This window comes from Nycticebus coucang, chromosome X (genome assembly GCF_027406575.1).
Source record: "Nycticebus coucang isolate mNycCou1 chromosome X, mNycCou1.pri, whole genome shotgun sequence".
Classification (NCBI taxonomy): domain Eukaryota; kingdom Metazoa; phylum Chordata; class Mammalia; order Primates; family Lorisidae; genus Nycticebus; species Nycticebus coucang.
In genome coordinates, this window is record NC_069804.1 from 77,248,305 (window position 1) to 77,264,841 (window position 16,537).

The 16,537-nt window shown below is 39.8% G+C and overlaps 1 non-coding gene across 1 annotated transcript; it reads right to left on the reverse strand.

Annotated features, from left to right (window-relative positions):
- Positions 1-251: 251 nt before the first annotated feature.
- Positions 252-358, reverse strand: LOC128578673 (U6 spliceosomal RNA). The gene has a single exon (XR_008377813.1). It is a non-coding gene; the product is annotated as a U6 spliceosomal RNA (small nuclear RNA).
- Positions 359-16,537: the final 16,179 nt, after the last annotated feature.

The window sequence follows — 16,537 nt, forward strand, 5'->3', positions numbered from 1 at the left end:
ACCTTAAAAAGGCCCCTTTCAGAGTTTTGGCCAGAGACTCTGAGGACCTAGTTGGTGAGATTGCACAAGTCAGTTCTGTTTTAATATTAGCCTACCTCTACCTCATCCTAGGAAGCTACACTATTAGATTTACATCTCAACTGTGAAGAGATACAAGAAGCTGTGGCACCCAACCCCCAATGTCTTCTCTGCTACAAAACATCAAAGGTCAACCTAGAATGTCCCCGAGTGGACAGCCCCAGACAAGAGTTAAAAATATGGAACACTTCACGAATTTGCATGTCATCCTTGTGCAGGGTCCATGTTAATCTTCTCTGTATCATTCCAATTTTAGTACATGTGCTGCTGAAGTGAGCACACACTGAAAGTTTTTGATAGGCTTATCAAAGATAAAATGACCATCTCTTGATTCTCTATTCAGTTCCATACATATATCTGTTTCTGTACCAGTACCATGCTGTTTTGATCACTATAGATTTATAGTATAGTCTGAAGTCTGGTAGCATGATTCCTCCTAATTTGTTTTTTTTATTTCTGAGTAATGTCTTGGCTATTAGAGGTTTTTCTGATTCCACCAAAGACATCAAACTATAAAGATACTTGAAGAGGGTCCAGGGGGAACTCTTGAAGAAATTGGCCTGAGAGAATACCTTATGAGGAGGACCCACCTGGGCACTTGAAGCAAAAGTACATTCCTTGGATCTGATTAAACTAAAAGGCTTGTGCACAGCCAAGAACACAGTACGTAAAGCAAGCAGACAGCCCTCAGAATTTGAGGAGAAGATATTTGCAAATTATGTCTCTGACATAATTTGCACATTATGTTCTCCACAGAGAATTCAAATGTATTAGCAAGAAAATAATAAGTGATCCCATCTCAGGGTGGGCAAGGGACTTGAAGAGAAACTTCTCTGAAGAAGACAGGTGCACAGCCTATAGACATATGAAAAAATGCTCATCATCCTTAATCATCAGAGAAATGCAAATCAAAACTACTTTGAGATATCATCTAACTCCAGTAAGATTAGCCCACATCACAAAATCCCAAAACCATAGATGTTGGCGTGGATGTGGAGAAAAGAGAACACTTCTGCACTGCTGGTGGGAATGCAATCTAATACGTTCCTTTTGGAAAGATGTTTGGAGATCACTTAGGTATCTAAAAATAGACCTGCCACTTGATCCTGCAACTCCTTTATTTGATATGTATCCAGAAGATCAAAAATCATTTTGTAACAAAAATATTTGTACCAGAATGTTTATTGTAGCCCAATTCATAATTGCCAAATCATGGAAGAAGCCAAAGTGTTCATCGACCCACAAATGACTTAACGAATTGAGGTACATGTACACCATTGAATATTATGCAGCCTTAAAAAAAGATGGAGACTTTGCCTCTTTTATGTTTACCTGGATGGAGCTGGAGCATATTCTTCTTAGTAAAGTATCTCAAGTATGGAAGAAAAAGTATCCAGTGTACTTAGCTCTACTGTGAAGCCAACATATAATCACCCACACATCCATATGAAAGCTATAACTCAACTACAGCCCAGGTAACAGAGTCTTCACATAGTAATCTGTGTCCAAGAAAAAAAGAAAAGAAAGAAAATGGAATGAAGATTCTTAGCATATTAGAGGGAAAACAGCTCAAGATGAAGGAGAAGAGGAGGGGATGGGGAGGGGAGGGGGGAGTATGGGTGGAGAGAGGGTAATCAGTGGGACCACACCAGTGGTGCATTTTACAAGGGTACATGTCAAATCTATTAAGTGTCTTAACACTTAATAGATGTCTTAACACAATAATTAAGAAAGTGCAGTGAAGGCTATGTTAAACAGTTTGTTGTAAGTATTTCTAATTGTATATAAAACCAGCACATTGTACCCCATAAATGTGTTAATGTACACAGCTATGATTTAATAAAAAAATAAATTTTATACCCCATGCCATCCTCAATCCTCAGGGCAAGTAAAATGTAAAAATCTAAAAATAAAAATGGTTTCGAAAAAAGTCTTTTGAAAAGTGTTTTGAAGAGTCAAAACACTGGACTTAAACAGCCAGTGGTATCACCTTTGGCCCTCATAAAATGTGGAGTACTCTAATTGGAAGACATGGTTTAACCCCTTTTTTAAACAGTGTTCTGTCATCCCATGCCTACTGGCATGTATAAACCTTTTTTTGTACTGACTGAACACCTTAGAGATTTAAATGAACAATTCTTTACCATGACTAACTACATAGAAATGCTAACTACTATGCTTGAAGCATGATCATCAACAGGTGAATAGAACATGGTTTCCATCTGCTGATAGGGCTTGTCATCCTATTTGACCAAGAGATCACATGTATATCATTTTTTCTCTTGCAGTTTTGGCTGGGGCCGGGCTTGACCATGCCACCCCCAGTAAATGGGGCCAGCACCCCACTCCTTGAGCCACAGGCACCACCCTATATCAAAGTTCTTAGAAGAAGACATGTGCTGCCACCTTACTGGAAACATCCTTATAAAGTACTGTTATTCACCTATGCTGTCATGAAAATGTAAAAGAAATCCTGGATTCCTGTGAGCCATGCCAAACAATACTGACATTTAGTAGACCACTCCTGAAAGTAAGGATTTCTTGGGCCAGTTCCCAGGCCCAAGAAACAGATAACTTCATGAAGTAGACAGCTTTCCCCAAGATTATGGATCAAAAAACCTATATTCCTTGCCTTAAAACCCTCAATGGGTCACTTTTAAACACTTCTTCCTTTAAGCACCCCCATTTCAGAACTAACACATTGGAAGCTGAATGAAGATTGCCTCAATCTATCCCATTCTCCCTTTTATCATCCACTATAGCTCTTCTTTCAAACTATGGCTTCCTTTCACTAACCCTTACTGTTTTTCCAGAAGGTCAAGCACAGACCTGGCACCCTTTTGCACCAGTCTTTCAAACCCTGGGCACACTAACGAATCAGTCCAATTGCTGGCTGTGCCAACATCTAGATCATGCAATGGAACCTGAATTCATTTTTATCTCTGCTGATATGATTGCCCGGTGGAACCAATCTGGAAAATGGATGTGTGATAAAATGGTGGCATCCACAGCCACAGAAGAAACAACATACTACTTCACCTGATGGTGAGACAACTGGACATATAAAAACTTCGGTGGAAACTCAGAAACTATATTTTGCTCAGGTAAAGTCACTAGAAAAAAAAAAAATCACGGCTCAGTGCCCATGCTCAGCAGTTAGGTGATGGCCACGTACACTGAGGCTGGCGGGTTCAAACCCAACCCAGGCCCTGCCAAACAACAATGACGCTACAACAAAAAATAGCCTGGTGTTGTGGGGGGCACCTGTAGTCCCAGCTACTCAGGAGGCTGAGGCAAGAGAATTACTTAAGCCCAAAGTGTTTGAGGTTGCTGTGAGCTGTGATGCGACTGCACTCTACCAAGGGCAACATAGTGAGACTCTGTCTCAAAAAATAACATAAAATAAAATAAAATAAAGGAAAAGAAAAAAAATTCTCCTCTGCATTAAAAATCAGAATGATACTGGGTGGCGCCTGTGGCTCAGTGAGCAGGGCGCCGGCCCCATATACCGAGGGTGGCAGGTTCAAACCCAGCCCCGGCCAAACTACAACAACAACAAAAAAAATAGCCAGGCGTTGTGGCGGGCGCCTGTAGTCCCAGCTACTCTGGAGGCTGAGGCAGGAGAATCGCTTAAGCCCAGGAGTTGGAGGTTGCTGTGAGCTGTGTGATGCCACGGCACTCTACCGAGGACAATAAAGTGAAACTCTGTCTCTACAAAAAAAAAAATCGGAATGATACTGTATGTTTTCTAGGTGATATCCAGAACAATATAGTGATCAAACCCTATGGTTTGATTTCACAAATGGCATTCTTGCACCTCTCACAAAGATCATAGAAGGTGCTGATACCAACCTTCATAATGACAATATTTGTCAAATCAACATATGTTATGAACAGCCCACAGGCCAGGCCTGTGCAACTTGGGATAGTTCACTCTTTCCCCTTGTTAAACTGCCAGGCACTAACAATTACATTTGGATAGACCAAAAGTCTGGACTGACTTGGTTAGATGACAGCATTAAGCCATATAACTGCCAAAACCAGATGAAAGGCTTTTTATGTCAAATATTCCTCAGTCAATTGTTCCTATAAATTGACAGGGACACATGACAACTGGATATGTGAACGTGCCAGTGAAGAGAAGACACAACAAACCCCAGGCTGGGGTGGTGCCTACGACTCAAAGGAGTAGGGCACCGGCCCCATATACTGGAGGTGGTGGGCTCAAGCCCGCCCAGGCCAAAAACAGCAAAAAAATAAAAATAAAAAAATAAATCCCAGGCTGGAAGATCATAGGTTATAACTTGACTTTATCTATAAATAACACTGGTCTTTTTATCTCGTGTGGTAATAAGGTACACAAATGGTCAGGACACTGTGGACTTGGTTATCTGACATCCTCTGTTTCCAAGTACTTTACTTTAAATGCCAGTCAGATTACAAATTTGGGCCCTTTTCTTCATAAGGTGGTACCTTATAAACATAAAACAGTGACATTATAAGAAATCCCCTTGTATATTAATTCAAAGTTCTTTTCAATGCTTAGGATCCTTTTTCCAACATTTGGAACTTGCAACATTGAAAAAGCAATCACGAATCCATGGTAATAGAACAAGAGTTCAACATCATGCAGGCATTAGGAAGACTTTGAGCAGAGGTTAATAGCATCCGTCCTAATTCAAAATCACCACATCCTGGACACTTTGACAGCTCAACAAGGAAGAGCTTGTGCTGTTATTTGGGAGAAACATTGTTTTTACTTAAATCAGTCAAGGCAAGTAGAGACTGATCTACATCTCTTAAAGAACAAGGTAAATATTCTTTGTCAAATTAATGAAGCAAAACCATTCTATTGTACTGACCTATTCCCAGGAATGGAAGACTGGTTTAATGGGGTATGAGGAAATGGGCTTAGATCTGTTCTTTTCTGCTTATTCATTCTCATCCTAATTATGTTCTCATATCTCTTTTCAAGCATCTTTTTTTTTTTTTTTTTGTAGAGACAGAGTCTCACTTTATGGCCCTCGGTAGAGTGCCGTGGCCTCACACAGCTCACAGCAACCTCCAACTCCTGGGCTTAAGGCGATTCTCTTGCCTCAGCCTCCCGAGTAGCTGGGACTACAGGCACCTGCCACAACGCCCGGCTATTTTTTGGTTGCAGTTTGGCCGGGGCTGGGTTTGAACCTGCCACCCTCGGTATATGGGGCCGGCACCTTACCGACTGAGCCATAGGCGCCGCCCTCTTTTCAAGCATCTTATTACTAGATCCCCACTCTTCCTCGCCACAGTTTCCAACTTAACTCTTAATGTGTGAAACTTTTAGGGAAGTTCCAGACTAGGAGAATGAGGGAGCTAAGGAAATTTCACCCCCAAATATGACTCCTTGTTATAAAGAATATTTTGAATTAAAGGCCGTTCATGATCAGAAAGCATTGGAAGAGACCTTTCCTCTGTCTACATAAAACCTGAGTAACCTGATTAGGAATTAAAAGAGGCTGCTGACTTGCTTTTTTACATGCTAACAGACCTGGCCTCAAAACATAATACCTGTCTCTCAGGTCAATTTACAAGTCAATCTGTTTCCCTCCAACTACACATCCCCCTCTAGCAATCACCTCCTAGAAACTCCCCCTATAAAGATGCCTTTATAGACTTTTAAAGGCATCTATAAAAGTCTTTGACCATCATTGAAAGTTTGAGTAATCATTCTTGTGGTTCCCCTCCATTCGTTTGGTATTTGGAAATCAACCTTTCTCTTATTAATCTGCCATAACAGAATTGATCTTTCAGTGAACCAACCAAGGGAAAAGAGCGGGTTTTGCCGTGATCCTTACAAATATATTTTTTTCTTCTTGTGAATGATTGCTTTAATGACAGATTTCCAGGAGTAGAATTTCTGTGTGAAAGGACATGAATATTTTTTATGACTTCTAATATATATTGCCAATTCTTCCTTCAAAATAATTGTCCTGATTTATCCTGCTGTTCGAGCATATGAGAATATCTTTCCACTCTTTCCCTTGGGGGCAAATCAACATGTGCTTGATATTTTTTGTTTCTTTAATTGTTACTGTTCCTTTGTACCATCATGATTGACTGTTAAATCACATCATCTAAGAACTAGAAGAAATCTTAGATACAGGATTAGAACTGATGGTTCCCAACTCCTAGTCCAGTGCTTAAAAAAAAAAAAACTGTGCTGTTTTTTGTGTATATATGTGAATCATCTGTTTCTCACCTTTTCCAGCTGCCTAATGGCGTGAGTTATCCCTAAGTGGGTGGAGGATGAGGAGGGACAGGGAGCAACTACAAAAGGGTCAAGTTACCCCCTGCTATATGTTGCTTTTCCTCAGTACATAAGAGATGCCAGGATGGCAGGTACTGCCAAGTTAGTCAATGAAGGGCAGAGCAAAATGGGAAGCTGATGAGTACTGCTGAAGAATGGAGAAAACCATTAATAAAAAACTCAGGTTTGCTTTTGATTTCTGGACCTCTACTTGTTTTCAGGCAAACATAAAACTCAAAGGTGTATAGGCCCTTAATAAAAAATCGGTTACACAGGGCGGCGCCTGTGGCTCAGTGAGTAGGGCGCCGGCCCCATATGCCGAGGGTGGCGGGTTCAAACCCGGCCCCGGCCAAACTGCAACAACAAAAAAAAAATAGCCGGGCATTGTGGCGGGCACCTGTAGTCCCAGCTACTCGGGAGGCTGAGGCAAGAGAATCGCGTAAGCCCAAGAGTTAGAGGTTGCTGTGAGCCGTGTGACGCCACGGCACTCTACCAAGGGCGGTACAGTGAGACTCTGTCTCTACAAAAAAAAAAAAAAAAGAATCGGTTACACAATATGTGAAGTGCTTGAATAACTGGCAGAATTCTTCACAATTCTCCTTAATGTGTTCCTAAAGTTTCCCAGTGAGCATGTTTGTGGAGATTGTATTTACTTGTACTTTGTTGCCAGGCAAGAATCAAGGTGTTGTATTTCAACCAGATGTCCTGAACTGGGCTCTGCAAGACAGCATAGCAAAGGGAGACATGTGTTTTCCTTTATGCAAACCTTCTTAGGCCATCACCAGCTGTTTTCAGTCTCATGGGTGGATCTCTCCACTTGTCAGATTTCTTAGCTCCTGAGGCTTTGGAAAAGCCACCCTTAGTTTCTATAATCCATCTGGGGCATTGCTAATTCTCTTTTAAGTGTCAAATTACACTTCCAGCAGTTTTCTGAGGCTATCCTCTGGGCTGCCTCCCTAACCTGGGCCTCAAGGGTCATGGGGCTTGCTAATCTTAAAGCATTCTGATTGCAACAGTTGTTTCTAGTGTCAAAGAAAATTGTGAAAGACTAAATGGGCAAAAAGATTATTGGATGTTCTGACTTGTATACCCTTTTGGGTTATCTGTGCCTTGCATTGGCTTTGAGCTATTTAACAACTTCATACGTGCCAGAAAACTAAAAATAATGCAAAGTATTTTTATCCATAGAAATGTAAAGTAATTTTGTCTGGTGCAATGGAATTGGTTATTGTCCCGTGGATATTGACCAGTTTTGAATCTGTTCGAAAATTCATTCCAGCATTAGGTAAATGATTAAAAATAAGAAGAGTAAAGATGTCTTTTAAGCTGGTGCAAATTTTATGGGTTTTGATTGTTCCAATGATCACATGTAATATTGTACATATTTAAACTAGAAAAATAAAACAGCACATTAACAACTTATTAGATTGCCTTTAAAATTTTTAACAACTTGAAGGCTGGGCACTTGTGGCTCATACCTGTATTCTTAGCACTCTGAGAGACTTAAATGGGTGGATTGCCTGAGCTCATGGGTTAGAGACCAGTCTGAGCAAGAGCGAGACTCTGTTTCTAAAAGTAGTCCAGTGTTGTGCCAGGTGCCTGTAGTCCTAGCTACTTGGGAAGCTGAGGCAAGAGACTAGCTTGAGCCCAAGAGTTTGAGGTTGCTGTGAGCTATGACGCTATGGCACTCTACTGAAGGTGACAGAGTGAAACTCTGTCTCAAAATAAAGAAATAAATTTTTACCAACTTGAAATATTAATTTACTTAATAAACATTTGATAAAACTGAAAAAATTTATTCCACTATTTCTAATTGCTTCTAAGAGTCTATGTTCTTTGAATTTGCTTTTGAACAGGTTGTTCATCTTACTGTTTCCCTCATTAATAAATGAGTTAAATAAAATTTTTGACATGATTCTTTTACATTTGCATGAAGGTCATGATTTTATCACTAAATAATAATCCTTTAACACTAGCTTGCCTTTCTGCAAGAGTTTGCAGGATCGAATGGGCCTCTCTTTTTGCTGAACTAGAACCATTTAGCTCTGTTCACCATGATATTTCAGTTTAATTATTTTATTTAAGGAGAAGAATTCAAAATGACAACTATATTAGCTATAACTTCAACTAATGCTTCCTCCAGTCAGCTCTTTTCAGAATTCTGTTCTCCAGCTTCCCCAAAGACACTTTAGGAAGAAGCAATTTACTTTGATAGCAAGTTTGGCCCTACCAGAGTCTGCAGAAAGAAACTCCCTGGCTTGTCCAGAGTAGGTCTGATCACCTCTTTTGGAGGCTGTGGCTTCTCATAAGTCAAGTGGTAGTTTCTCATAAAATTGCAGTTTTATGTAGAAACCACTCATGCTAGAAACTTCATTTCTCCCTCAAATTTCAAAATTTTAAGAGTGCATTTAGGCAACAGCATAGGAGCTGCTTATTCAAAAATAAAGGTTACTAATGAAAGTATAAAGGTCAGTTGCAGAGTCTTTTGGTGATGGAATTCTGAAACACTCAGATAAGATGAAGATTTGAATTCAGCTGGTAGAATAGAGGAATTAAACTGATTAAAATGGAGGAATACCTCAAGGCAAAGTATAATACACATTAGGAAAATTGTTAGGATTGGTAAGGAGTGGAACTAGGAATCAAAAGTCAGTCCAGTGATTTCTAATCATTATCATGTTTCATGCTTTGTGCTCAGCAGAAGTAAAATGAAAGTAATTTGTGTTTTTTGAAAATGCTTTAGGATTATCAAGTATAGATACATAAGCTAGTAGCTTGTCGGGAAGAGGGAGACACAACTGATTCTGTTCCAGCTCATTCATTAATTTAATGGGCATGATTCTTGGCCTTTCTGGGCTTCGGTTTTGTGGGGTAAGGTGAAAAGAAACTTCCCTGTCATCCCTGAAGGTTTGCTGAATGATCAGCTCACAATAAAGCAAATTAATGAGAGAAAGAGGTTTATTTACCTTGTGCATGGGGAGAATCACAAAGTGATTACCAAATATCCCAGTGGGGTGTACAAATTTATATGTCCTAATTTTAGAGGGGAAGAGGAGATGAGGAGCATAAGTAATTCTGCTTAGGGGCAATAAATGGTTTCTAGGGAGGATGAATAGATACTTGGGAGAATGGATGAATGGGGAAAACAGATTAAATAGTAAATGATTTCCTTTGCAAATTAACCTGAGAGACAGGTATTATATTTAAAATAATTTGGGTCTGGTTGCATTCTTATCTTCTTTACTATAATGGATTGAGATAACAGGGAGGAGAAGGAAAGTAACTGCTCTTTTGAGTCTGTCTGGTTTTGTGGAGATAGAGGGAAAGCCACTTCCAAAGCCTATACCCATTACACCAAGGAATCATATTTTGGGGTGAAATTTCCAGAGCTCCTTCAGTGTCTTTTGAAAAATGATTGGACTAGGTGTGCTATAAAGGGCCTTCCAGTTCTGTCTGACCTCTTGAGTCAGCTATATAAGCTGAGAAAAAAAAATGTGAATTTAGGAACTCTTAGGGTTAAACAAAGTAGAACTCTGCTGAACGTGAGGTGTCATACCTGGTGCTGCAAGGCTAAGGCCTTTGGGCCCAAGAGCCTAAAATGTATTTGGCAGTAGTGGCTTAGGGCATATAATTTCTATGGACTGCCAATTCCTTCCCAGTCAGAAGCCAGTCTTCTTTCCCAAACAATTTGGCACATTCCTAAGGCAGCTTCTTTCCCTGAGGATTGGTGTCTTAACTCCTGCTTCTGTGGATCCTTTTTTCTCTTGCTAAGTAAAGCTTAGCCTCTTGTTTCCTCACAAAGTAATCAGTTAGTGAAAGCCTATTCTTCATGGCCATTGCTGTAAAGCACATTTCAGTCAAGCAAAGGCTGTATTCCCAGGGTTACTTGAAGATAGATTCCCACTGGAAAGATAAAATCCCTAAACTGACTGAGCTGAACTTATATGAAAAGAAGAGTTAAGATAGTCAGGACTATTACAGGTCTATGGCATGCTGGATTTGGCCTCCTGGGTATTGATTTATTAGTTCATACAAGTTCTATGAGCTGTGAATACCTATAGCAAGTGCTCAAAAATGCTTTGAAAAGAGGATAGATGGATGAATGAAATGAAGTAACAAATGAACAAATGAAAGAATCAATATAAGGCCCTCTGGGAATTTTTTACTGAAACTATTACTTTGTGATAACACTTTGCAGACCCCCATCTGCCACCAGGCATGCCTCCATTTCTCCTTGGCTATAAATCATGTGATCTCCTAGGTCTTTGTTTTCTACTGCTAGAATTTTCTTATTTAGTTTTGTGATTTTTCAAATCTAATTTGGCTTGGCTGCAATATCATGCCTTCCCATTAGACCAGGGGTCCTCAAACTAAACCCGCGAGCCACACGTGGCCCGCTGAGGACATTTATCTGGCCTGCTGGTGTTTTTGCTGCCCTGTCTGTCCTGCTTAGCAGCCGACTCATCCCAGGCCGTAGTGCACATGTGTGGAATGTGCCCCACACTCTCCAACTCCCCTCCTACTCACCAACTCCCCTCCTCCTTTCTGTCTCTCAACTCCTCCTCTCAGTCTCTGATGTAATCAGAGGAGTCACCAGGTTGCCTGTGCAGAGCCTGCTGCTGCCTAAGGACCGAAGTAAGAACAAGTTAGGATTTTTTTTTTTGAAGTTAGGAGGTCTATTTTTTTTTTTTTTTTTTTTTGGCTTTTTTTTTTTATTGTTGGGGATTCATTGAGGGTACAATAAGCCAGGTTACACTGATTGCAATTGTTAGGTAAAGTCCCTCTTGCAATCATGTCTTGCCCCCATAAAGTGTGACACACACCAAGGCCCCACCCACCTCCCTCCTTCCCTCTTTCTGTTTCCCCCCCCATAACCATAATTGTCATTAATTGTCCTCATATCAAAATTGAGTACATAGGATTCATGCTTCTCCATTCTTGTGATGCTTTACTAAGAATAATATCTTCCACGTCCATCCAGGTTAATACGAAGGATGTAAAGTCTCCATTTTTTTTAATGGCTGAATAGTATTCCATGGTATACATATACCACAGCTTGTTAATCCATTCCTGGGTTGGTGGGCATTTAGGCTGTTTCCACATTTTGGCGACTGTAAATTGAGCTGCAATAAACAGTCTAGTACAAGTGTCCTTATGATAAAAGGATTTCTTTCCTTCTGGGTAGATGCCCAGTAATGGGATTGCAGGATCAAATGGGAGGTCTAGCTTGAGTGCTTTGAGGATTCTCCATACTTCCTTCCAGAAAGGTTGTACTAGTTTGCAGTCCCACCAGCAGTGTAAAAGTGTTCCCTTCTCTCCACATCCACGCCAGCATCTGCAGTTTTGAGATTTTGTGATGTGGGCCATTCTCACTGGGGTTAGATGATATCTCAGGGTTGTTTTGATTTGCATTTCTCTAATATATAGAGATGATGAACATTTTTTCATGTGTTTGTTAGCCATTCGTCTGTCGTCTTTAGAGAAAGTTCTATTCATGTCTCTTGCCCATTGATATAAGGGATTGTTGGCTTTTTTCATGTGGATTAATTTGAGTTCTCTATAGATCCTAGTTATCAAGCTTTTGTCTGATTGAAAATATGCAAATATCCTTTCCCATTGTGTAGGTTGTCTCTTTGCTTTGGTTATTGTCTCCTTAGCTGTACAGAAGCTTTTCAGTTTAATGAAGTCCCATTTGTTTATTTTTGTTGTTGTTGCAATTGCCATGGCAGTCTTCTTCATGAAGTCTTTCCCCAGGCCAATATCTTCCAGTGTTTTTCCTATGCTTTCTTGGAGGGTTTTTATTGTTTCATGCCTTAAGTTTAAGTCCTTTATCCATCTTGAATCAATTTTTGTGAGTGGGGAAAGGTGTGGGTCCAGTTTCAGTCTTTTACATGTAGACATCCAGTTCTCCCAACACCATTTATTGAATAGGGAGTCTTTCCCCCAAGGTATGTTCTTGTTTGGTTTATCAAAGATTAGGTGGTTGTAAGATGTTAGTTTCATTTCTTGGTTTTCCATTCGATTCCAAGTGTCTATGTCTCTGTTTTTGTGCCAGTACCATGCTGTCTTGAGCACTATGGCTTTGTAGTACAGACTAAAATCTGGTATGCTGATGCCCCCAGCTTTATTTTTATTACAGAGAACTGCCTTAGCTATACAGGGTTTTTTCCAGTTCCATACAAAACGCAGAATCATTTTTTCCAAATCTTGAAAGTATGATGTTGGTATTTTGATAGGAATGGCATTGAATAGGTAGATTGCTTTGGGAAGTATGGACATTTTAACAATGTTGATTCTTCCCATCCATGAGCATGGTATGTTCTTCCATTTATTAATATCCTCTGCTATTTCCTTTCTGAGGATTTCATAGTTTTCTTTATACAGGTCCTTCACCTCCTTCGTTAGGTATATTCCTAGGTATTTCATTTTCTTTGAGACTATGGTGAAGGGAGTTGTGTCCTTAATTAGCTTCTCATCTTGACTGTTATTGGTGTACACAAAGGCTACTGACTTGTGGACATTGATTTTATATCCTGAAACATTACTGTATTTTTTGATGACTTGTAGGAGTCTTGTGGTTGAGTCTTTGGGGTTCTCTAAGTATAAGATCATGTCGTCAGCAAAGAGGGAGAGTTTGACCTCCTCTGCTCCCATTTGGATTCCCTTTATTTCCTTGTCTTGCCTAATTGTATTGGCTAGAACTTCCAGCACTATGTTGAATAGTAAAGGTGACAGAGGACAACCTTGTCTGGTTCCAGTTCTAAGAGGAAAAGCTTTCAGTTTTACTCCATTCAGTAAAATATTGGCTGTGGGTTTGTCATAGATAGCTTCAATCAGTTTTAGAAATGTGCCACCTATGCCTATACTCTTCAGAGTTCTAATTAGAAAAGGATGCTGGATTTTATCAAATGCTTTTTCTGCATCTATTGAGAGGATCATGTGATCTTTATTTTTGCCTCTGTTAATATGGTGGATAACGTTTATAGACTTGCGTATGTTAAACCAGCCTTGCATCCCTGGGATGAAGCCTACTTGATCATGATGAATGACTTTTTTGATGATAAGCTGTAATCTATTGGCTAGGATTTTGTTGAGAATTTTTGCGTCTATGTTCATGAGTGAGATTGGTCTGAAATTCTCCTTTTTGTTTGGGTCTTTTCCTGGTTTTGGTATCAGGGTGATGTTTGCTTCATAGAATGTGTTGGGGAAGATTCCTTCTTCCTCAATTTTCTGGAATAATTTCTGCAGTACAGGAATAAGCTCTTCCTTGAAGGTTTGATAGAATTCTGGAGTGAAGCCATCTGGACCAGGGCATTTTTTGGTTGGAAGCTTTTTTATTGTTTCTTTGATCTCAGTGCTTGAAATTGGTCTGTTCAGGAGCTCTATTTCTTCCTGGCTGAGTCTAGGGAGAGGGTGTGATTCCAAATATTGATCCATTTCTTTCACATTGTCAAATTTCTGGGCATAGAGTTTCTGGTAGTATTCAGAGATGATCTCTTGTATCTCTGTGGGATCAGTTGTTATTTCCCCTTTATCATTTCTGATTGAGGTTACTAGAGATTTTACTTTTCTATTCCTCGTTAGTCTGGCCAATGGTTTATCTATTTTATTTATTTTTTCAAAAAACCAACTCCTTGTTTCATTAATTTTCTGAATGATTCTTTTGTTTTCAATTTCATTGATCTCTGATTTGATTTTGGAGATTTCTTTTCTTCTACTGAGTTTAGGCTTAGATTGTTCTTCTTTTTCCAATTCCATAAGATCTCTTGTGAGATTGTTGATGTGCTCTCTTTCAGTTTTTCGAATGTAGGCATCTAAAGCGATGAATTTTCCTCTCAAAACTGCTTTTGCAGTATCCCACAGGTTTTGGTAGCTTGTGTCTTCATTGTTGTTATGCTCAAGGAAGTTAATGATTTCCTGTTTTATTTCTTCCTGCACCCATCTGTTGTTCAACAGAAGATTGTTTAGTTTCCATGCCTTTGGGTGGGGTCGAGCATTTTTGTTAGAGTTGAGTTCCACCTTTAGTGCCTTATGGTCTGAGAAGATACAAGGTAAAATTTCAATTCTTTTGATTCTGTTGATATTTGTTTTGTGTCCCAGGATATGATCAATTTTGGAGAATGTTCCATGGGGTGATGAGAAGAATGTATATTCTTTATCTTTGGGGTGGAGTGTTCTATATGCGTCTATCAAGCACAGTTGTTCTAGAGTCTCATTTAAGTCTCTTATATCCTTGTTTAATTTCTGTTTAGAGGATCTGTCCAGCTCTGTAAGAGGAGTGTTAAAGTCCCCTGTTATGATGGTATTATCAGATATCATATTGCTCAGACTGAGTAAGGTCTGCTTCAAGAATCTGGGAGCATTTAAATTGGGTGCATAAATATTTAGAATTGAAATGTCTTCTTGTTGTATTTTTCCCTTGACCAATATAAAGTGACCATCTTTGTCTTTTTTGACTTTAGTTGCTTTAAATCCACATGTGTCTGAAAATAAGATTGCAACTCCTCTTTTCTTCTGAATTCCATTTGCCTGAAAAATTGTCTTCCAACCCTTGACTCGGAGCTTTAATTTGTCTTTTGAAGCCAGGTGTGTTTCTTGCAGACAGCAAATGGATGGCTTGTGTTTTTTAATCCAGTCAACCAATCTATGTCTCTTCAGTGGGGAATTCAAGCCATTAACATTTATTGAGATAATTGACAAGTGTGGTAGTATTCTATTCGTCTTATTTTGTGAGAGTCCATTGCTTAGTTTTATCTTTTGCATCAGTGTGGAGGTTAGGTTCTGTCCTTTAATTTCTGAGTTCTTACTTTGCTGCTGATCCATTGTGGTGGTCAGTGTGCAGAACAGGTTGAAGTATTTCCTGTAGAGCTGGTCTTGTTGTGGCGAATTTCCTCAATGTTTGTATATCCGTAAATAATTTGATTTCTCCGTCAATTTTGAAGCTTAGCTTAGCAGGGTACAGAATTCTGGGCTGAAAATTGTTCTGTTTAAGTAGATTAAAGGTAGATGACCATTGTCTTCTTGCTTGGAAAGTTTCATTAGAGAAGTCTGCGGTCACTCTGATGGATTTGCCCCTGTAAGTCAACTGGCGCTTACTCCTGGCAGCTTGCAGAATCTTTTCTTTGGTCTTGACTTTGGACAGGTTCATCACAATGTGTCTTGGAGAAGCTCGGTTAGAGTTGAGGCGACCTGGGGTCCGATATCCCTCTGAAAGCAGTGTGTCAGAATCTTTGGTGATATTTGGGAAATTTTCTTTTATAATATTCTCTAGTATGGCTTCCATTCCTCTGGGGCATTCTTCTTCCCCTTCTGGAATTCCTATAACTCGTATGTTGGAACGCTTCATAAAGTCCCATAATTCTGACAGTGAACGTTCTGCTTTCTCTCTCTTCTTTTCTGCCTCTTTTACTATCTGAGTTATCTCAAAATCTTTGTCTTCTACCTCTGAAATTCTTTCTTCTGCATGGTCTAACCTGTTGCTGATACTTTCCATTGCATCTTTAAGTTCCCTGATTGACTGTTTCATTTCCTTCAGCTCTGCTATATCCTTTTTATATTCTTCATATCGTTCATCTCTTATTTGATTCTGTTTTTGAATTTCCTTTTGGTTATTTTCCACTTTATTAACAGTTTCCTTCATTGTTTCCATCATTTCCTTCATTGTTTTCAGCATGTGTATTCTAAATTCCCTTTCTGTCATTCCTAACATTTCTGTATAGGTGGAATCATCTGCAGTAGCTACCTCATGGTCCCTTGGCGGGGTAGTTCTGGACTGGTTCTTCATGTTGCCTGGAGTTTTCTGCTGATTCTTCCTCATGGGTGATTTCTTTTATCTGTTTACTTGCCTTAATTTTCCTTTCAATTCCTCTTGCTCTTTAAGTTCTTGTGCCTGTGGAAGTTGCGGGCGGGTTTAGGCGGATTGAACACACGCGACCACTTGCCGGTTTTCCACTGTTTTAGTCCTCCTCTTGGGGTCCAGAAGTCTCTCGCTGACTCCCTGTATCCTCTCAGGGGTGATAATAGGCAGATCCCACCAGCCAGAGATGCCTGGAGTCCTATATCCCCAGACTCACGGTGCCCAGATGCAAGGAAGCTGTTACTCGGCTGCCATCTTGCTCCACCCTAGGAGGTCTATTTTTTATTATTTTGCAGTTAGTAGGGCCTTTTTTTCAG